This window comes from Rhipicephalus sanguineus, chromosome 1 (genome assembly GCF_013339695.2).
Source record: "Rhipicephalus sanguineus isolate Rsan-2018 chromosome 1, BIME_Rsan_1.4, whole genome shotgun sequence".
NCBI lineage: Eukaryota > Metazoa > Arthropoda > Arachnida > Ixodida > Ixodidae > Rhipicephalus > Rhipicephalus sanguineus.
The window spans coordinates 168,982,697-168,998,883 of NC_051176.1; the positions used below are offsets into that span (position 1 = coordinate 168,982,697).

At 41.8% G+C, this 16,187-nt stretch overlaps 1 protein-coding gene across 1 annotated transcript in view; it reads left to right on the plus strand.

The window, feature by feature from the left end:
• Positions 1–2,782: 2,782 nt before the first annotated feature.
• LOC119401993 (uncharacterized) overlaps positions 2,783–16,187 on the plus strand; it is a 160,456-nt gene continuing 147,051 nt past the window's right edge. The window contains exons 1-3 of the mRNA XM_049417623.1: positions 2,783–2,834; positions 8,453–8,575; positions 14,951–15,027. The gene's annotated coding sequence lies outside the window, so the exon portion shown is untranslated. The remainder of the gene's footprint in view (positions 2,835–8,452; positions 8,576–14,950; positions 15,028–16,187) is intronic.

Sequence of the window (16,187 nt, forward strand, 5' to 3'; positions counted from 1 at the left end):
ATGTAATAGGGTTACATTTTTGCCGGCAATATCACTTTCATAGGGCTATAGGAGAAGGAAACACATTCATTGCACACATCTTTTCTGCGTTTAAATGCGGAATATCTTGATATTTTTACGAAATATTTCTTCTTAAACACAGTGTACAAAATTGGTGAACTCTTTCGCAGAAATGCAACCTTGAAATGGGGCGTGTATACCTATTAAACATGTTCTCTGTTTTTCATTATTCTTTTAAGTAGAGAAAGAAGGTATGTACGTTTCTACAAGCGTTTTCGGGTCTTTTGCTGAGACAGTTTGTTGATCAGCTCTTCAACATTTACCCTCCTAAGAACCTCCGTCTCTACGCTCAGCAGTGACAAATCACTGAGGCGGCTGTCGGTCATCGTTGATCGAAGCCTGTTTTTGATCAATTTCAGTTTGCTGAATGATCGTTCACCAGTGCAATTTGTGACCATTAAGCAAAAAAAATTCTAAGAGCCACATGGACATCAGGGCAAGAAGCTTCAAGCTTTTCATGAATTAGAAGTTCAAATGTGTTAAAAGAAGTTCAAAAGTGATGGTCAGTTGAAGACCCCCACCACAACGCTTCAAGCAATCGCGGTGAAAGTCTGCTGGCGGCCAGATAGTGGATATATGTTGTAGATATTTCCTGCGCACAACCTTTACCAAGTGATGGTCTCTTAAGTTTCCCTATATAACCACCAAGCAGGAATTAAGACAGAACGGCAATGCCAGAAGCGAAGAATCGAACCATTACTCCTTCGGAGTCCTGGCATAATCAGGAAGTTTCGTACCATACAAATATTTCATGGTACGTTGTTTACACTATAATCAAAGCATACTATAGCATACCTATGTGTCAGCTTCATACCGGTTATTTTCATTCAGGCATTAAACGATATTTCAAACAGGAACCATTCTCTATGCGCCTTCGCATTGCGTGTGGACCGTAGCTGCTAAAATCCTCATCAGGCTGCTCTATTTGTCCATCCGCTGGATCAGCTCCTTCCCTCTACACGATGCATGGTCTTGGGCGAGTTAAAAGGTTTTTACCAGAGACTGCAGAACTGTGAGCTGACTTCAAGATTATGCACGTTATGCAACGAACAACCTCTTAGAAAGCATGTATATTGATTATTGAAATAGACAATCTGTTTCTGTCAGGGGAATCCAGCAGGAGGGTTAAACTTTTTCGAACAAACAACGAAGTCGGCCATTTTTTCTGGCCCTTGGGGGCCCCCTAAAACCGGAGGGCCCGGTTCATTTGAACCCTTTGAACCCTGGATAATCCGCCCCTGCTGGTGGGAGAATTCGCAATCAAAACTTATGAAAATGGCAGGAAATTAATATATTTAACCAATCTGGCCATATTGATCATAAAAATATATATACACGCAGAAACAATGATGAAAAACATGTCAACAAACCCTCACATCTGCAGGAGGCACAGGTTTGTGGCGCCATTTTTAAATGGATTTGAACGCACCTACATGCCTCGCCAATGCATTGTTTTGCTCCTCAGAGTGTATATTACTTTTTAGGAATGAAATAAAAAAATCTGTCTTTTTGGTTGATTTACCCTACCATACTCTCATAAAACTTCTCACTCAATGCAGTGAAATCATCAGAATTGTGCTTGCTTGAGCTGGATGGTGCATACCAACTTGAAAATAGCCTTGTCATAAGATTACAGCAAGAACATGAGGAGGACCTGCTGACAAGGGAGCAAAAGTATCAAAGTGCTATAATAATAATAATAATTGATGGGGTTAACGTCCCAAAACCACGATTTTATTATGAGAGACGCCGTAGTGGAGGGCTCCGGAAATTTTGACCTTCTCTAAGTACACGGGCCTCGAGCATTGTCGCCTCCATCGAAAATGCGGCCACCGCGGCCAGGATTCGATCCCGCGACCTGCGGGTCAGCAGTCGAGCACCATAACCACTAGGTCACTGTGGCGGGTGTATCAAAGTGCAGTACAATCCACTTAAAACTACATAATACTATATAACTATACATTGCCACAAGTAGACGCCCGTGTACTTAGATTTAGGTGCACGTTGAGAACCCCCAGGTGGTCAAAATTTCCGGAGCCCTCCACTACAGCATCTCTCATAATCATATCGTGGTTTTGTGACATTAAACCTCAAGAATTATTATTATTATTATTACATTGCCACAAGAGTTAGCCACTTCAGTGACTTTTGCTCCAACTCTAATGCAAAAATAAAATGCATATAATAGTGAAATTTGTGTAAATATGGTCACAAGGGCACATTAGTAGCAATATTCGATTGGCAAACACCATTCATACAAAGCACTTTGGTAAACATTTTGATGATAAAAGATTTGTGAGGGAATGCCCTTTAATATCAGTCACATTCCTTTCAGCTCATGAGCAACAAGACTGGCTTTTTTTCTTCGGTGGGTGTCTACTTATATTGTGCCCATCATTCTGAGGATCTAGCGTTGCAGCACCTATCAACAGTGCATATTGGTATCATTTAGCATGCATTCATCATGAAAATGTTGGAGAGTTGGGTGTGATCAGTGAAAAATGATAGACGTTAAGGTCCAAAAACAATATACTATTGCCTAAAAAGCTGATGGTTTTTAAAAATTTTTCTTATCTTTTAGGATGGGTGATGACGTGTTGACAGGCAGGATGGACCCAATTAGGTAAGTTGCTCAAGTGCCTCGATTTTTGTTGGCTTTACTACTGTAAAGTGTTCTGCATGGCTTTGTTGAGAGGCTGATATGTGCTTTTGTTTCAGGGAGCTTTCGCTTCCTGATACCTGCTCAACTCCAGTCGCTCCGTGACTACGAGCAGGTGATAATTATTACATTCTCTTGCTTACCAAAGTGATCTTATCTTGCATTTGCTATTATATCTCCTTCAGGCATGAATTACGATTGGCCGCCTGCAAATGTGTCAAATTTACATTCCAAGGCACTCAATATTATATTTCAAGAAAAAAAGGAGGTAATATATATATTGTTTTGTGCAAGTTCAGCAATTCATCGTAATTAGCATCTAATTAAAGATCTGTTTATTCTACAGTCAGCCATGTTTTGTTTTTGTATAAAAAGAATAACATATTAAGCCTGGAATACATGTGCAATTTGTTGTTGTTTTTTTCAAAATTAATTTTGAGCAATGAATAATTATACTTTTCACATTGCTCCTGAAATGGCATGTCGTACGACCCTTCAAACATTGTAGTGCCTTCACCAAGTGATTGGCTGCACTCATACGCAGCACATAGGTTAAGCGAAGACACACAGAGTATGGAGGTGGTTCAATTTACCTTAAGCACAATGTGTCTTGCTCTTTCTTGGCCATTAGTTAAAAAACTGGCAAAAACACTGTGTCTGTGCCTGAAGGGGATATAATAATTTTGTGCCATATTAAAATATTTTGTGTTAAATGTAACTTTAGTTCATAATACATCTGCTGGGGCAGTTTGTATATTAACCGTTGGACTTACGTACTCACGATTAAAATTTGTCGGCCTTTGGCAGTCCTTCTGTCCACATGTCCTCTTTTATGAAACTGAGTGGCAGTAGCTGTGGTAGTGCTATGAGCGCCTTTTGTGCATCAATATATGTGTTGCTGCTGTGTAAAGGTTATCTTATCGAGATGCATTCTTTGCTCAACTGGTGGGCCTTGCATCATTGCGACACCCACTGCTGTGACATCAGGCTACTGGTGGGCATGATTGACTTAGGAGTCAGGGGTGTATCCAGGGGAAGTGGGGGGGGGGGGGCATCCCCCCCCCTTGAATTTTTTTTTCCCCATGGGATACAGAGGACAAAATGACACTCGACCCCACTTATCTGCCCGGACCCAATGTCGGATCAAGGAGTTGCCCCCCCCCCCCCTGAAAAAAATTTCTGCCTGCGCCACTGTTGGGAGTAGGTTATATTGGACCTTGATGGTGAGCTAGAATGGTTTATTCAAGAACACACTACCACTTAGTATGGAGAATATGGAGATCTATCTGTAAATGCAGTTTGTGCTTGTATTTGGAAATCGGAAATTGGAAAGAAAGGAAGGATTTCCTTTTTGTCTTGTATGCCAAAGATAAATCAAGCTTCGTTAATCTACTAATAACTCAATCTGTAGGCTATGAGTCGGTATCGTCACCACCACCACGAAAAAAAGCACTGTGTTAACAGGTAACCAAGGCATCTTCGCAGGTGCTATGAAATAGCCAGCTCTGCCCATTATCCATTAAGAAGCTGTTTACCTTAAAATGCCATCGAGCTACATAAAGACCTTGGATTAGGTCAGTTACACTGCAAAAATTTTGTTTTAAGGGAAGCTTACTGTATATTCATAACCATAGCTTGAATACGTCTTTTTGTTTTCCAAATTTATGCTTTAAAATGTGGTAAGCTCAGCTCTTATCGAAGGGAGAATGCAGACACCACACGCTTCAGTACTTAAAGATTAGTGCGATTGAAAGGGACATAATGCTGTGGAATAAAGTAGTGTAGCTATTGTGATCTTCCTGTTGACTTTGTGCACTACAACAATGTGTGTCCAAGTGGCCTTATATGCATTAGCACAGCTGTCATGGCATGGACACATCTGGTGTCTTTGAGGCAAAGGAATGGTCCCGACTGCTTAGCTTTGGAAAAAGATGTGGTCACTTTACACTTCAGTTGTCTTTGACATTATATCATGAATAGATATGAATTTTTGTTTTACACCTGAATATTGGCTGTTACCTTTGTTTTAGAGTAAATAGAGTAGCATCTCCGTGATACGAATTTCAAGGGGGAGCGAAAATATTTGTATCGCCCTAAATTTCACATTGCCAAAAAAACTAGAAAAATTCATTTTCAAACCATGATATAAACACAAAACGCTTTTTTTTTTGTTGAAAGAACTCGCGTATGTCTTTCTGAGACACATGCGAATGAACCAATAAGGGACAGTGCAGCTGGCTGCCGCGAATGCGTGCGTCAGAGCTTCGCTTTAGACCAAATGAGAACTAAGTGCCGTAGACCGCTCCACCATAGTCCACAAGCGAATGACTGGAACGCCGAAACACTTCGTGCCTTTTTACAACTTTGTTGCCTTTAAGCTACCGCTGCCTTAGCTGTGTACTTTCGTAGCTGCATAATCGCTATTGATGATTGCGTGGGAAAGCGACCGCTGTTTTGTACGCAGTGGTTGCGGCAAACTGTAGTTTCGTTTTCAATCCGTGCACACAGGCTGTGTGCATGCCTTCAGAACTACATCATTGCTATCTGTGATCGCGTCTGCTACGGGTTTGTCCACAGCAGTGGCGAAAGCATCATTGCTTTTGACTCGGTGAGCGTTGGATACGCATGTATTTTCGAAGTTTCGTAGTCGCCATATGTGATCGCGTTGATAGCAACTGCGGCTTCATCAACAGCGGCTGTGGCAAACTATAACCACAGTTCTGACTCTATGTGCACTGGCCGCACGCATACTTCCGAAGCTTCCAGAGCCTGTTGCTCTCCGCTGTCGCTTGACTGTTTTGCTGCTAAAGTTCTTGTCACCCGTCGCAACACGGAAAAGTGTTCGGAACATCCAATTTTTGGCCCATTGGACACAATGGAATTCGGCCGGGGAATTTTATGAATTCGCATCAGCCGAGTTCGTATCACCGAGGTTCTACTGTATTTGTATGCATAGGCGCGTGCACAATTCTAGAGACCATTCAAGCGTGTGCCAAACTGCATTGCTACACCTTCTGACGGTTTTACAGCTCACTTTGAGAGCCTGTACAGTGCAGGCATGTCCTTTTCTACCTGCCACTTTGATCGCTTCAACTGCGCAGGCATTGGAATGTAGAGGAGAGCACAAGGACTTCTGCAGTCGATGTGCAAGTGCCAAGTGATGATATTATGACGAAAGTATTTCACTTGTACAGATGACATATTTTTGTAATGATATATCGTTGGACGGGTACTTTGACGGTTACGGCAGAAGTGATATGCTGCACTTCATCCCACATTCTTGTGCGCACAGTTGAAACTGTCAGAGTGGCAGGTTGAAATGGACGCGCATGCACTGTACACACTCTCAGAGTTAGCCATAAAACTACCAGAAGGTGCAGTGATGCAGCTTATCATGCACTCTCGTAGTCTTTAAAATTTGCATGCGACTGTACATTGATATTTGACACCAATGTTTCGTACTATTCACAACCAATTTGAAAATGTCGCTGAATACCACTAGCGTAATGTAGTCGGAGCTTAGTCCCAACAGTGTGCTTGTGTGAACTATGAAAGCATGTGCAGGTGACCTTGCAAGGCTGTACATCAAGCTATACTAAAGCTGCATCAACTGCACCATTTGTAGCTTAGCAGCTATCTCGGTCAGCTGTTTAGCCTTGTGCAGGGCTGTATAGGGCATTGGGACTGTTCACTGAGTAATCACTGAGTCACAAATAGTCACTGTTCCTGCTACATCCAATGGTGGGGATGCGCAGCTCTATTGAAATTTATTCTTCGATTTCAAATGGCAAAATTTAATCCTGGTGTCAATATGTTTGTGTAGACAGGCCTAGGTCGGAAACATATTGTCTACAGACCATCAGGTGAACGTCGGTTTATACACATTAGCATCCTATCTGTATTAATATTGTCTTAGTGTGGCAACACCTCGGCACATTTTTAACATAGCTTCATGCAGATGAGCACCGTGCATGCAAAGGAGTTCCATTTGATCACTAGGCATTATGGCCAAAAAGACAGAGCATTGTTGCCTGGAAAAGCAGCTGATTTTGTTCGAGCTAGCTGTAGGATAAATAGTGCCGGTTTTCCTCTCCTTTTTAATGTATTTATTCTTTGAAGTAGGTGCACACGTGTGTGACGATTGCAGCTGATCGAGATAATTGCAGTCTTCTTTGATGGCAGATGGTTTTGGCCTTTTTAAATAGGTTTTTCTCCTTAATCACCTTTTACCATATCCATTTCTTGCCATACACACACAGGGTGTGTACAGGTTAAAAATTGTTTTCAGGGCCCCTGAAAGTCCAGGAATTGTTGTTCTCCCTAGAAAACCTTTGAATTTCATGAAAGTGGTTTCATGGTTATTTGACCCACTTTATATGGTTTACCAGCATGAAACTGGCAGACTCGTCAGTATTGGAAACAATACATTTGAACTTGGAAGTATCACGTTTGGATGAGATCGCAGAATAATTTCATATATTGATAATTCAAATATTGTAGATATGAAACAGAAGTAAGAACATTCATGCTTTACTGCATGACTGTTCTTACCATTGTTTGTGTGCTTTACCGTGCTACAGTACTGTGTTACTGAGAAGCACAATAAAGCAAAGCCATCATTATGAAGTGCAAATAAGGCCCTTGCTCTATATATTCAAACACACATCTTGCTAGTTTATTCTCCATGGCATGTAATTCCCCTCAGATTCAATGCCTCATTATGTAGTGTATGCAAAATTTCTCAGTTTTCTCAGTACAAATGCTCTTGATAACATAATTACAGCACTGTTTGAAGAAGTTCTCTTGCAGTGGTGCAGCACCGATATTGAATGTATCAGTCAACTTTCTTGATTCACATGGGTAGTACAGTGCTATGCTGTTGCATGGGATTTCCAGGGGGTATTACTACTGTTTTATGCATACAATAATTCTATATATTCATGCTTGATATATCTTGGCTGGACAGCGTAAGAATTTAAAGCCTCTACAAGTGCACGTGCAGAACTGGAGAAACCCACAGTGGAAGAGAGTGAGGGACACCAATGCTCGGTGCTGGTTTCATTCCTCTGTTTGCACAGATTTTGTTCAGTCCCATCCTAATGCTCGTTCCACTTCCCACACATCAATTTGCCTACTCCTTCTACTTTTATCTCTTGGCTTATCTTATGAGAACTTCACGCCAAAAGCTCCTACACTTCTGGTGCTTTATTTTGGTTTGTTTTCTCTCATTTTGTCAAGCAAGTAATGCATGAAGGTTCATTTATCTGACTCATGCCACCATTTATTTGCAGCATAACTCCAGAACATCACTATACTGTTCAAGGAAGTCTCAGCAAGGCAACATAATTGTGAACCATCTGAAGTGTTTTGGAAATGTTTCTGTAGTAAAGGAGTACAACATGGGATGCCACTTTGCACCCTTGAAAAATGTTTGACAGGGTCTTGAAACTTATTGAATACCCTTGAATTTGTGCTTCTGAAACCTGCACAACAAACCTTGCATACAGCAAGCACTTGTCCTTGTGTGCAATCAGAAATATTTTGTTAAAACCTGTGTCTTTTGCCATTTGTAGATTGCAAGTGCTGAAATGCTTACTTTTGAGCCCTAAGATATATCCTTTTAGCAGCCTCATTGGGGTTCCATACTTGCTGCCAGGGAAAGGATGTCTGTTGTTTATTGACAGGAAATGACGAGTTCATGATTTTTATCTTATTGCATCTATATGTTTACAGCACATCATATTGCTTCGGCGTGACAATCTGCGGTTACGGTTGCGACTTTACTTCCTGGTGAGGCAGGACCACTATGAACCCATTGAAAATAATCCTGATGCTACTGCACAGCTCACAGAATTGGTAGGTACTTTCATGCTTGATGAATACAGGTTCGAACAGTTTTTCAGGACACTTCACTGAAATGGCCATTGGGAATTCGCCTTTTTTTTTGCACACAATGTCATAATATGATCCTTTCGTAAACTGGTTGTAACATAAAGAAAATCAAGAACCTCTGAACTATGTGATGTTAAACTTGTGAGATAAATCAAAAGCAACTAAGTGTGTCTGATGAAGTCAGTAGCAGATTATGTGACAATATTTATGTGTGGCCATGAACTGGCAAATTAGTTCTGCAGAAGTCCGCAATGCAGAGGAAGGTTCATGAAAAGGCAGAATTGTCATCCACCCATTTGGAGCACAGAGCTACAAAGGAAACCCATGTGATTTGTTCAGAAAGAAAGCTTCAGAGGTGAATCCTGATCTGGAATTTGAACCTGGGACCAATTCCACTCTGGCATGTTGCTTCACCATATGAGCTGAATCTGCTCCCACTTTGTGAATCTTCCAAGAAGATTGGTCCTGATCCTGGTCATGGATGGTTTGTACCTTTGTGATACAAATGGGTGGATGACAATTTTTCTCATTCATGAACTATTCTCCATCTTGCGGGCTTCCGCATCCGCATAGAACTGCTTTGCCTTATTTAGTGTCCCTCCGTTTTTGGCACTTTTGCATCATTCGACCTACATAGAGTTCTGGTAGTGCCTGCCTCTACTTGCTAAAACAAGGTACATCTGAATGAACAGCTTTAGCACTATTATGAGTCTTTTTCCTAAGCAATAATTTATCGCACCAATATCGAGGATGGCTGACTTGACGAATTTGCTCTAACGTTGCGATCTGCTAGTCTCCTAGTTAGTTTGTGTCAGTGAAAGTCTCAGAAGAATGCTCATCCTGGCTTCAAATCCTGGCCCAGGGTGAATTTTGCTTTGACTGAAAGCCTTTCCTTACTGGAACACATAAGTGGGGATTAGCTTTGTGCTTGTTACGAATGGGTGGGTGACGATTTTTTCCTCTTGTGTCCATAAGCTGTAATATTGCATTATATGCCACATGATCGGATCCTTAATGAAATGTGTGGGGTACTTGTGTAGCCTTGCCTCGCTAGTCATGGTGATTTCATTTTGATTGCAGGTGTCTTTCATTATTTAAGATGGTGCTTCCAGACTGCCCCTCATTTAGCAGTGTAACAGCGATGTTCAGATTTAGAATGGTGTTGTTTTCTGCCCTTGACTTCCTGGGCAGTGATGTGATAGCCGCGGCAAACTGCGCCAAGTGTTGAAACCTGCTACATCCTGCTACATTTCAGCAAATATCTCGTAATTTGCACCAAGGGTGCGCCAAGATGTCATTTTTGCAGCCTTTTGAGAAAAACCATACGACAGGCACTTGATATAACTAATTGATCGATCAAAATTTACGCTTATGTGCGCAAGGTTTTTTTCAGCAGTCCACTACATTTCTATAGTCGGGTGAAACTTGGGAAGACGGGAGAGGCGTAGTCCAGGGGACCGAAGCATGACAGCTGATTGCCTCCGCGGCTAAAGAAGTAGTTCCACTCATGTTCTCAGCTGTGCTCTCCAACATCACGGTTACTGTCTGTCCAGCTCATGACGTCAATGTAGCGCACGCGCTCACTAGTGCAGGCTTGTGTGCATCCACTTTTGACGTGGCCGCTGCCTTCTAAAGATGTACAGGACTATAGAAATAATTCGGTAATTATAGATGTTAATGTTTCCTGCTGAAAGGAGTGGAGGGGGGGGGAGAGGCCTTCGTGCATTTCTGTCAAGCAGTGCCAACTACCCATACTGCGTAAATAAAGTTTTCTATGGCTACTACTATCTCTTTCTGCAACATAACTTTATAAAATCGAGTAAATAAAGTTTCTAACTGTTGCGAAGTTCGATAAAAGTGGCGCAGTTACAGGTTTTTGTAGGATGGCAGCCTCTGACTTGTTTCATTGCATTAATTACAGTGAGCAGTTAAGTGTATGTGCTTGAAAAGACCGCTGTTTTTTTTTTCCCATAAAAAGTGGTATTACTTTTCGTTCTAATTAACTTGAAGAAGAGGTCATGTTGTGTGCTTGTTTTAATACGGTACTGCGATCAGGATTTAACATTTTCAGCTGGGACAGACGCCTGTGAAATTTTGCTCAGAAGACGAGTCGCAGCATATGTATACAGCTGTCTCGATCCTGCTTCTCGAGTGCAGCAAAATTTCATGTTAAAGAACTTTACGATGCCTTCAATTACTGCGAATTTCATTAAACACAGCGAATATCTAGGGCACAAAGGACCAGTTTTAAGTATTAAACCTTGTATTTCGTCCACAAAACTGCCCACAAAACAGCAGCCCAACGATTCTCTTCATGAAACGCGACAGCATTAGCTTTACCGTACAACATAGACTTAGGTTGTACTTAAAGTACAAACATCAGAATAGTTTTTTTTTTATAGTAAAAAGAAATTGCGTGGAATATATATGCAGCTTGCACTTTCATGCAGTAATTAGAGCATCGGAGAAAGCCTGATATATTACAAATATGAACTGTATTGCAGGCAAATGTGAGGGGACCGATGGTCACGGAACTGAAGAAACTGAGGGTTAGGTGCAAGAAAACGATGAGCAGCATGCTAATTTCACCTTCTGGAATTTTATAAATAAACATGCATTCATCTATGCATATATCCATTTCATTAAACATGGTACAGCTGCTCCATATTAGAGACAAATATTAGTGTTCGAAATTGTGGGACTGGTAAATGCTCTACAAGGCTCATTTGCTGCTCCAAAGTGGAGTTTTATGTGCTCCAGAAGCTGCGCCAAAATGGCTTCGATCAATCACATCACTGCCTGGGGCAAAAGAGTGGGGGCGGTCACTTGCATGCAGTTTCTAATGCCCTCACATTACATACTACTACCCCCTCCCCCCACTCTTTTTTGTTTATGCTCTTAAAATGTTTATTTAGATTGTGGGGTTTTACATGCACAAAATTATGACTATTGGGAGTGGCATGAGGGACTCTGGATTAATCTTGACCAACTGGGGTTCTTTAGCGTGCACCTAAACTGAAGTACAGAGGAGTTTCTGCATTTTGGCCCCATTAGAACTGTGGCTTCTATGGCAAGGAATTGAACCTCGTCCTTGAGCTTAGTAGTGCAACACCGTAGCAGCTAAGCTACAATTGTGGTTGTTCTGCTGCTGATGGGGTAATGTTCACTTTTGTTAGCGGATTTCACCATGCTGATGCCTCTCTTCCTGCTTGGATAAAAATGGTAGCGCAAAGAAACAGGACACAAGAAGGTGACAAAGAGACATACACAACGCTACACTTCCTACAAATGTTTTATCGGGCACCACTTCGTTCTTATACACTTTTTTGCACACTGCTGAAACTAACACGTGGAGGAGCAGAAACAGTGGTTCATCAGCAATTTTTGAGCCGCTAATCATGCATGGAAACATATCAGAGAAGGAACAAGGAAATTCATTCATTTCACCCTTCAGCTCATGTGCAGGTATTGCAACTCCTTTCTTGAGAGTGCAATAGACGGACTGTTAACACATGCACTACCAGCTCTATCTGTCCATTCAGCTTCTGCAATCAAGTTTGTTACTTCGTACCCATTCCTACCTAAGATGGTGGTATTTTAAAAGCGTGGACTAGATTTGCACTTCTTGAAATGCAGAGACGGGAATCCGTCTAGCGGTGTCTCATTCGCTTTGTTGCTATGCTTTCGCAGCCTGTCGTATATACACTTGTCTGTCTGTCCTATGTAACCCTTTCCACAGCTTAGCGGAATCCAGTGTACAATGCTCGTACAGCAATCCACGTATCTGTTGGTGTGTTGTTTTGCACATTTAGGTTTCGCTACTCCATTTGGATTAGTTTTCCAGCATAGGCCACCTAGTTTGTTCAGCACTGAAAAAACCATGTTGATGTCTGCTCACTGTGCTATTTCCTTAAGCTTGTGAGAGAAGCAGTGAATGTTCGGAACTACAGCACTCTTCTTATGACTAACTTCCTCTCTTGTTGAGGACACGTCTTCACCCAGACGTACCTGTTTGAGCATGCTTTCTGCTACAGACACTAAGACATGACTTGGGTAGCCAGCCTTCTGAAGTCGTGTGGTTTGCAACCTGAAGCTTGCATTCATTAGTTGTGGACATGACTTCTGCTAGGCGTTCTTAAGACAAAGTTTTTTTTTTTTTACCACTCCCCTTTTTACGAGTTTAGAGTGAGATGAATGAAATGCCAGAAGTGGCTTGTTAGCTCTAGGATGATATGACCAGCACGTGCGCTAGTCGTTAAACACGAAGTAAATGTCAAGGAACCTTATGGTTCCTTCAATAGGGATTTCACATGCTAGTTCAAGTGGACTAAGGCAGCCGCGTACAAGGTTAAAAACACTAGCACACTCATTCTGAAACTTGTCCGATATGCAGTCAAGAAAAATTGAACTAACATGTGAAGTGCCTATCGATAGTGGAAAGAGTTGCATAGGGCAGACGGACAGGTGCATAAATGACAGGCTGCGTGAGCATAGCAACAAAGTGACCAAGACACCGCCAGACAGATTCCTGTCTCTGCATTGCAAGAAATGCAAATGTAGTTCACGCTTTCAAAATACCACCATCTTATGTAGGATTGGTTGTGACGTAACACGTTTGATTGCAGAAGCTGAATGGATGTGCATGTGTCAGCAGTCCATCTATTGCGCTCTGAAGAAAGGAGTTACAATACCTGCGCATGGGCTGAAAGGTGAAAGGAATTTTCTTGTTCCTTTTCTGATACGTTCTCCATGCATGATTAGTGGCCTAAAAAATGCCCATGAACCACTGTTTGTGTTCCTCCATGTGTTAATTGCAGCGGTGTGCAAAAATGTGTATAAGAACGATGTAGCGCCAGATAATAAAACATTTGTTGGATGTGAAGCACTGTGTGTGTCTCTTTATTGCCTTCTTTTGTCCTTTTTCTTTCCACTACCATTGTTATCCAAATATGCCATACCAACAAGCCTGCCTTGCAACTTCAATTCTCTTCCTGCACTGGGCACACCTTCTTTTGCGCTAGAAATGGGCTCTAATTTACATTGCCTTCAAATGATTATGTATCATGCTATTATAGAGAGGCACACTGACTGCGCACAGGCAAGTGTATCACCGTAACATCGGAGCATGCTACAGACCGTGGAGGGAAAGGCCACGTAGTGACACTTATCACACTGATATAGTGGTGACCCCAGCGGATGTAGGATGCTTATAAGGGCACCTTATCTTTCCAGTTACTGTAAAGTATCGAGCAAGCCCCCCCCCCCCCCCCCCCCCAGCGGTGAAAGATAAACGGAAAGGATTTGGAGCGGGGGCCCTTATTCAGTCACGAACCAAAATTCAAGATGGCAGTGGAAGAGCCTCTAAGAAGAATTCACACCTGTGCTTTGATGAAGTGCTTTATTGAATATGCATGCATTTACTATTTTTACTGAACCAGAGGGAATCCTCGTCGGAAACGTCATGTGTTTTGGTCAGGGGGGAGAGACGTTCAAATGTTCCGATAATTTGTGACAACTCGGAATGCAACCTCGAGGCACTACACTGTAAAAGTACTAAGAAATCGTGCAGACATCTTAAGCCTCTCAGAACTTGGGTTCCTAAGAACTGCTGCGGCAGGATTCTGTAACCGAGAACAGGTTGAAAAAAAAAAAATGGCGGGAGGGGAGGGGGTGGGGTGCTTGCTTGGTCATTGGCGCATATTTCAAATCTCCCGAAAAGGGGAAGGGGGTTCTCGCTCGGGTAGGGGCACTAGCTCAGTATTTTACGGTAGTCCGCTTTGGCTGCCGTGGTGATGCAGTGGTTACGGCGCTCGGCTGCTGACCCGAAAGCCACTGGTTCGATCCCAGTCGCAGCAGTTGCACTTTGATGGAGGCAAAATGCTAGATGGCTGAAAGAAATTCATGCCTGGCAAAATAACCTGGAGTCCCCCACTATGGCGTGCTTCATAATCATATGATGGTTTTGGCACACAAAACCCCAGCAATTATTCGTCGAACCTACAAAAATTACAGAAAATTACCTACAAAAACCTACCCAGAAAAATTTAGCAGCATTAGTAGACAATGCACGATATTGTATATGAGCCTGAATTGCTTTCTCATAGTTTGTTTAAAGAAGCATAACGAATAAAAATTGACATTACCTTTTCAGATAACCTGGTACAGTTGTCTTGAAAATTAGTGTTGGTTGTATTAAAGATATAGCAATCTCAACTGTCCATGTCATTAGTAATTACGGTTGTTTGCAAGTATACAAATGCCTCGTAGTTTTAGTTTAATTGATTTTTTAAGGACATCGGAAGTGGGTTTTCAAAAATTCGAATTTTTTTTTTGCTTCAGCACAAAATCATTGATGAGGAAATCAAAAAAATTTCTGATGCTCTGAAGGAACGAGATGCCCTCTTTGACGGATATAGGTAAGTCAGAGGAACTTTTCCCTTTTATTTGTGGTTGAATAAAGCATGCTAGCTTTGTTTAGGTGTGTGAAGTAGTACTGCAAAATCTGGTTTTCTTTAAGGGATGTGATGAGACTCACTGAGATTATGTATATTTGTGTGCTGATTTCAAATATGCAATTATTGTTCTAGCAAAACATGCTTTTAAAATATCAAACATTTTATGTACTACTTAGGAGCAAGATTTCCTAAACTGAGAGGGCTACAAAGTACGCCAGCATATTGCAATAATCTGGAATGAGAGACATATGTAGTAAAACAAGAATGGGTGTTCTAAGCCTATTTGAACAAAAGTAGCGATATGTTGAACATTCGTGAGTGGGTCGACGTCACGCTGGGATTTGACTCGGGAATGTTCAACTTAACTTTAAAGAGCAGGGTCCAGCAGCATGAAATGACCATATTTGTCTGCACGTGCTTGTACTATTGCATTCCACTCACCAGTACCTTATAGTGATGGAACGCATTCTCTTCCAAACTAAGCTGTTATATTAATCCAAAATTTAATGGTAATGTATCACTGGAGGCGAAAAATAGAATTAAATTTTCTTGCAAAAACTGCAGTTTTTGCAAGAAAAAGACATGTGGACGAGCACTGAACGTCAGACAACTTTTATTGGGAATTTTTATGCGTACACACGCACGCACGCACACGCGCGCGCGCGCGTATAGTTGAATCTTTATTTAATGAAGTGATGAGGGCGCTCAAATTATTTCGTTAAATTGAGAAATTCGTAAAATCTAGGCACGGATTTCTCAGTCGTTTGAGTTTAGAATTGTAACGTAGCGTTGCCTGAAAGCTACCGTGGCATTTTATTTGCCACTAATACATGCCTACGTGTGTGAAAAGCCCGCGAGGGCAGCCCGTGGGCATGTGTTCCTCCCAAATCCAGGCGATACAGGCGAGGTAGACGCTCACGTGAAGCTACGACAATCTGCGGATATTCAAAGAAAGGGTGAACAAATGCAGTTATTGTACGAGCAGGCAGAGCAAGAAAGTTCAGTGGAGATGATCAGTGCCATCTGTCGCATAAACCATTCAATAACGAAAGCAACCACCATGTCACTGTGGGACTATTTGCAGGGACAACAAACAAACCACTACTACCCAGCGCCATTTG